General features: G+C 42.6%; 1 pseudogene; it reads left to right on the top strand.

Moving 5' to 3' along the window:
• Positions 1-1,611: 1,611 nt before the first annotated feature.
• Positions 1,612-5,833, top strand: part of LOC113456300 — a 12,779-nt pseudogene continuing 8,557 nt past the window's right edge.

Here is a 5,833-nt window from a genome sequence, read left to right as displayed (position 1 = left end):
AAAAAAAAAAAAAAAAAATTGCAAACCTGAAATCAGTAGGACCTAGTGGCAGACTGAAGATGAAAAGAATTGCTGTTGGAGGCCCTCCCACAAAGTTCCTTCTGGAGGAAGGTCATTCCGTTCTGTGCAAACCTTTACCTGGCTTGATGAGCACACTACACTGAGGAGAGAAATGACTGATTTAAGCATTAAATGAATGTAAACATAAGTAAGTTTGTTGTTGCTGCTTTGGTTGTGGAACGCGGAGTTGATTTTTGTGAGATAGGATCTCACTCTATAGGCCTTGTCCTTGAGCAAAGCGGCGGTGGCATTGGTAGAAGTCATTCTGGTCTGATCTTGGTTAGGTTTGCAACTCAAATTCATATTACTTAGATTATTTTTTTTAAAACATAAGTTTTAAGCAAATGGGGAATGTAGGCATTGAGAGATCTTTGTGTATATATTCATGTTATTTACTTTTAGATTTTTTTATTTACTTATTTAAAAAAAAAAAAACAAGTTCTCTTGTATCCCAGGCTGGCTACTTTTTCTTCTTTTTAAAAGATTTATTAACTTACTATGTATACAGTGCTCTGCCTACATGTCTGCCTGCAGGACAGAAGGGGGTGCCAGATCTCATTACAGATGGCTGTGATGGTTGCTGGGATTAAACTCAGGACCTCTGGAAGAACAACCCATGCTCTTAACAGCTGAGCATCTCTCCAGCTCCCCAGGCTGGCTTCTAACATGCCGTGTACCCAAGGATGATGGTGAACTCCTGATCCTCCTGTCCCTACCTCCCAAGTGCTGGGATTACAGGACTGTGTTAACACGCCCAAATTGGAGTGTGTGTTATTATTAATCAGAATATTATATGCTGGTTGCCAGTCCCAGAGGAGAGCACTAAATACTTCTGCCCTTTGTTCTTGATATCAGAGTCATGAGGGGCAAGACAGCATGGTTGAACACTAGATGGAACAATATTTCACCTGCACATAAAAGGGAGAGACCTCAACTTCAGGAGCGTGTGTTGGTCCCACCCAGTTGGCCAGCAGGTCCCACCACAGAAACAAATGCAGGGCAACTGGCTATGTACTCCGTTCTCGTCCTGCTGCGGTGCGCTTGCTCTGTCCCCACCTTGTGGAAGACAGATGTTGGATTTACCCATGTCATGGAACAAACATGTATAAGCAGAATAAAGGAGCCAGCTCTGGGCTTTCCCGAGAGATATTCTGGCACAATAAACCCAGCATAATCCCTGCATTCCGGGCACAGAGTCCATTCTTTTCTTTTATTTAATGTGTATGGGTGTCTTGTCTGTATGTATATCTGGGCACTATGTACTTGCCTGGTGCCCATGGAGGTCAGAATTGAGTAGACTCTCCTAGATTATAGACAGTTGTTAGCCACCATGTGGGTAAGAGGAAATAAACTGGGTCCTCTGGAAGATCAGTCATACTCTTAATCACTGAGCCATTTCTCTATACATCCCCCAGAGGCCTTTTTTTTTCTTTTCTTTTATTTTGTTTTTTAAGACAGGATTTCTCTGTGTAACAGCCCTGGCTGTCCTGGAACTAGCCATGTAGACCAGGCCGACCTTGAACTCACAGAGATCTGCTTGCCTCTGCCTCCCACGTCCTGAGATTTAACATGGCACCCAATGGTCAGCGAAAAATAATGAGCCATAAGCCTGAACTTTTTTTTTGTTTTGTAGACCAGGCTGGCCTTCAACTCACAGACATCTGCCTGCCTCTGCCTCCCAAGTGCTGGAATTAAAAGCGTGTGCCACCACCACCCAGCAAGCCTGAATTTAATAAAGAACAGAAATGGGAAATCTGGAAAACTTTTAGGCTCTTTGGTACCGATGGAACTGGAACTACAGACATCAAGAAACTGAAGGTGGCAATGAGGGCCCTAGGCTTTGAATCCACGAAAGAAGAAATCAGGAAAATGATAAGCAAAATCGATAAGGAAGATACAGGCAAAATAAACTTCGGTGACTTTTTGACGGTGATGGTTCAGAAAATGTTCGAGAAAGACGCCCAAGAAGAAATCCTGAAAGCTCTCAAGTTCCTCAGCGATGACAAAACTTGGAAAATGTCGTTTAAAAATCTGAAGAACGGCCAAGGAGTTAAGTGAGACCGTCACTGAAGGAGATCTCAGGAAGTAATTGATGGAATTGATCGAGACAGCGATGCCTAGGTCAATGAGTCAGAGTTCTTGCGCATCAGTAAGAATCAACCTCTATTAATCAGGGTTTCTTTTTCTACTACTGTAAGCACATGTGACTACAGTTAGTGTCTGCTATTGTGTGAAATCTGGCTTTTGGGACCACCCCCACTGCACCCCCAGACTTCCATAGTAACTTTAGCCATGGCCTTGAATCTGTTTTTGACCTTTGGAAGTGTTCTTTGATATATCAAATTCCTTGTACATTTATCTGCTGATTAACTGGGGAGGGAGAACAAGAGCACAGAAAGTGTGACTGAGGCCACACTATTATTTCTCGTTGCTCATGCATTTCCACACAGCGGCAAACACACAATGGCTTCTTAGATGTCCGTGCACCCATGTCATCATAAGCAATAGACTTTCTAAAATGATTGTGTGACAACTGAATTCAGCTTTCTCTTTTATAAAACCTGAGGAGCCGGGCAGTGGTGACATACACTTTTAATCCCAGCACTTGGTTGGCAGAGAGAGGCAGGAGGATCTCTGTGAGTTCGAGGCCAGCCTGGTCTACAGGGTGAGTTCCATGATAGCCAGGACTGTTACACAGGGAAACCCTGTCTCAAAACAAGCAAACAACAAACAAATACCCAGTGAGTGAGTGTTTGCTGTGATGTTTGGATGTGTGTTAATGAATTTGTTTTGTTTTAAAAATAAAATCTTTCTTATTTTAAGCTCTCAAAAAGAAAAAGAAAAGAGACTGACATGTTCTAGAACTGGTAAAATACACCATCCCCTTGACTTAAGGTCCCAGAAACATTACTGTTGTTTTGACACGGAGTCTCTAAAGCAAGATTGGCCTCCAATTCTCGATACTCCTCACCTCAGCCTCATAGGTGCTGAGATGGTAGACATATACCACTATCTGCTGCTTCTCTATCCTTTTAAGATTTATCCTCCCTTCTACCACCCCTACCTTTTCCCCTATCCCTGCTCTGCGTGTGTCTGTGTGTATCTGTGGGGTGGTATGTGCACACGAGTGCCCGTGCCTACAGAAGCCAGAGGTGCTGGATGCTCCTGGAGCTGGAATCACAAGCCTTCGTAAGCCTTCAGAAGTGGGTACTGGGAAAGAATTGGGCTAACTGCTGAGCCCTCCCTCTAGCCCCAGAGAAACACCGTAAAGTAAATAAAGGAAAAGATGTCCATTCTTGGACAAGTAGCAGTGAAGTAATAAAATAGCAAAAGCAAAGGAAGTCTGTAATACGAATAGCAAAGATGTCAAACAGGATTAACATCTGTTTTTCCTGAAAGCCAAAGATAGTGGAATGATTGACTATAATCAAAAGAAAATAACTTTGCCAGGGAAAAATGTGTTTTCAAGAATGAAAATGAAATAAAAACATTTTAAAGCTGAGGAATAATTGCCTTCATGACGCTAACTGCCTTTACTTTAGAGATGTTGTTTCCTAGCATGCTAAAGGAAAGCCTGAAGGGAACGGGTACTCCCTTTCCTGATGCCCGGGTCCCAGGTCATGAGGCTTTACCCACTGAACCAGGCCTGGCTTTGTATTTCTTGACCTGGAACAATTTAATCCATGGCCAATTTTCTGGGCATTGATATGGCCTATAGATGATTTTTTTCTATTTTTATTTGAACTGGTTTTGTTATTTTTGTTCTGTGATTGGTTTTTGTCATTGTCTTTCCCCTTGAGACAGGATCTACTACGTAGTCCTGGAACTCACTGTGTAGACCAGGCTGGCCTCAAATTCACAGAGACCTGCCTCTGCCTCCTGGGTGCTGAGATTAAAAGGACATGCCACCCATACCTGACATGAATTAGAAGTTATTTTTGATGACATTAATTTAACTCTTTAGTTTGCTTTGCCTCAACATAAAATTTGATGACTCTGCAAACACCATTGTAAATGTTTGGGAGATCCCTTTTATTCCAAAACTCTTTGCAAGTCAAAAATATAAATTCTGTTTTATTGAAAACTCCTTTCGTGCAATGTATTTCGAGTATGTCCCCCCTGTAAACTGTTTTTTAAGCTTTTAAAGAAAAATTTGTAATAAAGTTTACTTTTATTATTAATTGTGTGTATTTGTCTACGTAAGTGCATGCAAGCGCATAAGCCTGTGGAAGTCAGAGACCAGAAATCCCTGGAGCTGGAGTTACAGGCAGCTGTGCGCTGTCAAACAGGGGAATTTAACTCAGGGACTCTGCAAGAGTAATACATACTTTTAGCAGGGCAGTTGGGGCACACACCTTTAATCCCAGCACTTGGGAGGCAGAGGCAGGTGCATCTCTGTGAGTTCGAGGCCAGCCTGGTCTACAAGAGCTAACTCAGGGACTCTGCAAGAGTAATACATACTTTTAGCAGGGCAGTTGGGGCACACACCTTTAATCCCAGCACTCGGGAGGCAGAGGCAGGTGCATCTCTGTGAGTTCGAGGCCAGTCTGGTCTACAAGAGCTAGTTCCAGGACAAGAACCAAAAGCTACGGAGAAACCCTGTCTCGAAAATTAAAAAAAAAAAAAGAGTAGGATGTGCTTTTAACCACCGGGTCGTGTCTCCAGTTCCTTTAAAAGTTCTTATTACATTATCCATGCATATACATGTACATACACATGCACACACTTGGGCCATCAGAGGGACTTGTAGGACTTAGTTTTCCCCTTCTCACTCTGTGGGTCCCAGAAATCAAAGTCAAGTCGTTAGCAGCCAGCAGCTTTGCCCACTGAGCCATTTTACCAGGCCAAATAGTGAATTGTATCATGTGCCTTTCATTGATGTTATCCAGAACACCCATGTTGATTGTGTATAACAAGAATATGTGTAATGTCTTAGATAGGTCATTTGTATTTATTAGTTCATTCTTGAGAAAATAAAGTTGCTTGATTAAAGACTTTTTTTTTTTTCCCCACACAGGGCTTCTCTGTGTAGCCTTGACTGTCTTAGAACTTGCTCTGTAAATCAGGCTGGCCTTGAACTCACAGCTGTAGCCTGTTTCCACTTCTGGAGTGCTGGGATTAAAGGTGTGTGTCATCATCATCAGGCTTGATTAAAGACATTTTAAAAAATAATTTATTTTACTTCATTTTATATGTATTGGTGTGAAGGTGTTAGATTCCCTAGAATGGAGTTACAGACAGTTGTGAGCTGCATGTGGGTACTGGGAATTGAACCCAGGTCCGCTGGAAGAGCAGCCAGTGCTCTTAACCAATGAGCCATCTCTCCAGCCTGATTAAAGACACCTTTATTCCTTTAGTCCCAGTACTTGGGAGGCAGAGGCAGGTAAATCTCTATGGGTTTGAGGCCAGCTTGGTCTACAGAGTGAGTTCCAGGACAGCCAGAGTTACACAGAGAGACCCTGTCTCAAAACAAAACAAGAAGACATTTCTATTGTTTTTTTTTTAATTTGGTTTGGTTTGGTTTTTCAAGACAGGGTTCTCTGTAGTTTTGGAGTCTATCCTGGAACTAGCTTTTGTAGACCGGGCTGGCCTAGAACTCACAGAGATCCACCTGCCTCTGCCTCCCAAGTGCTGGGATTAAAGGTGTGCGCCACTACCACTGGGCCTCTATTGTTTTTATATTCTTTTCTTTGGGATTTAAAAAAAAATCCCTTTCCTCAGGAAATTCGGGATCAACCTACCCCTGGACCCAGCAATACCACTCTTGGGAATA

This window comes from Microtus ochrogaster, chromosome 7, assembly GCF_000317375.1.
Source record: "Microtus ochrogaster isolate Prairie Vole_2 chromosome 7, MicOch1.0, whole genome shotgun sequence".
Classification (NCBI taxonomy): Eukaryota; Metazoa; Chordata; class Mammalia; order Rodentia; family Cricetidae; genus Microtus; species Microtus ochrogaster.
The sequence above is the reverse complement of the archived record's forward strand: the minus strand, read 5'-3'. Positions and strand labels throughout refer to the sequence as shown.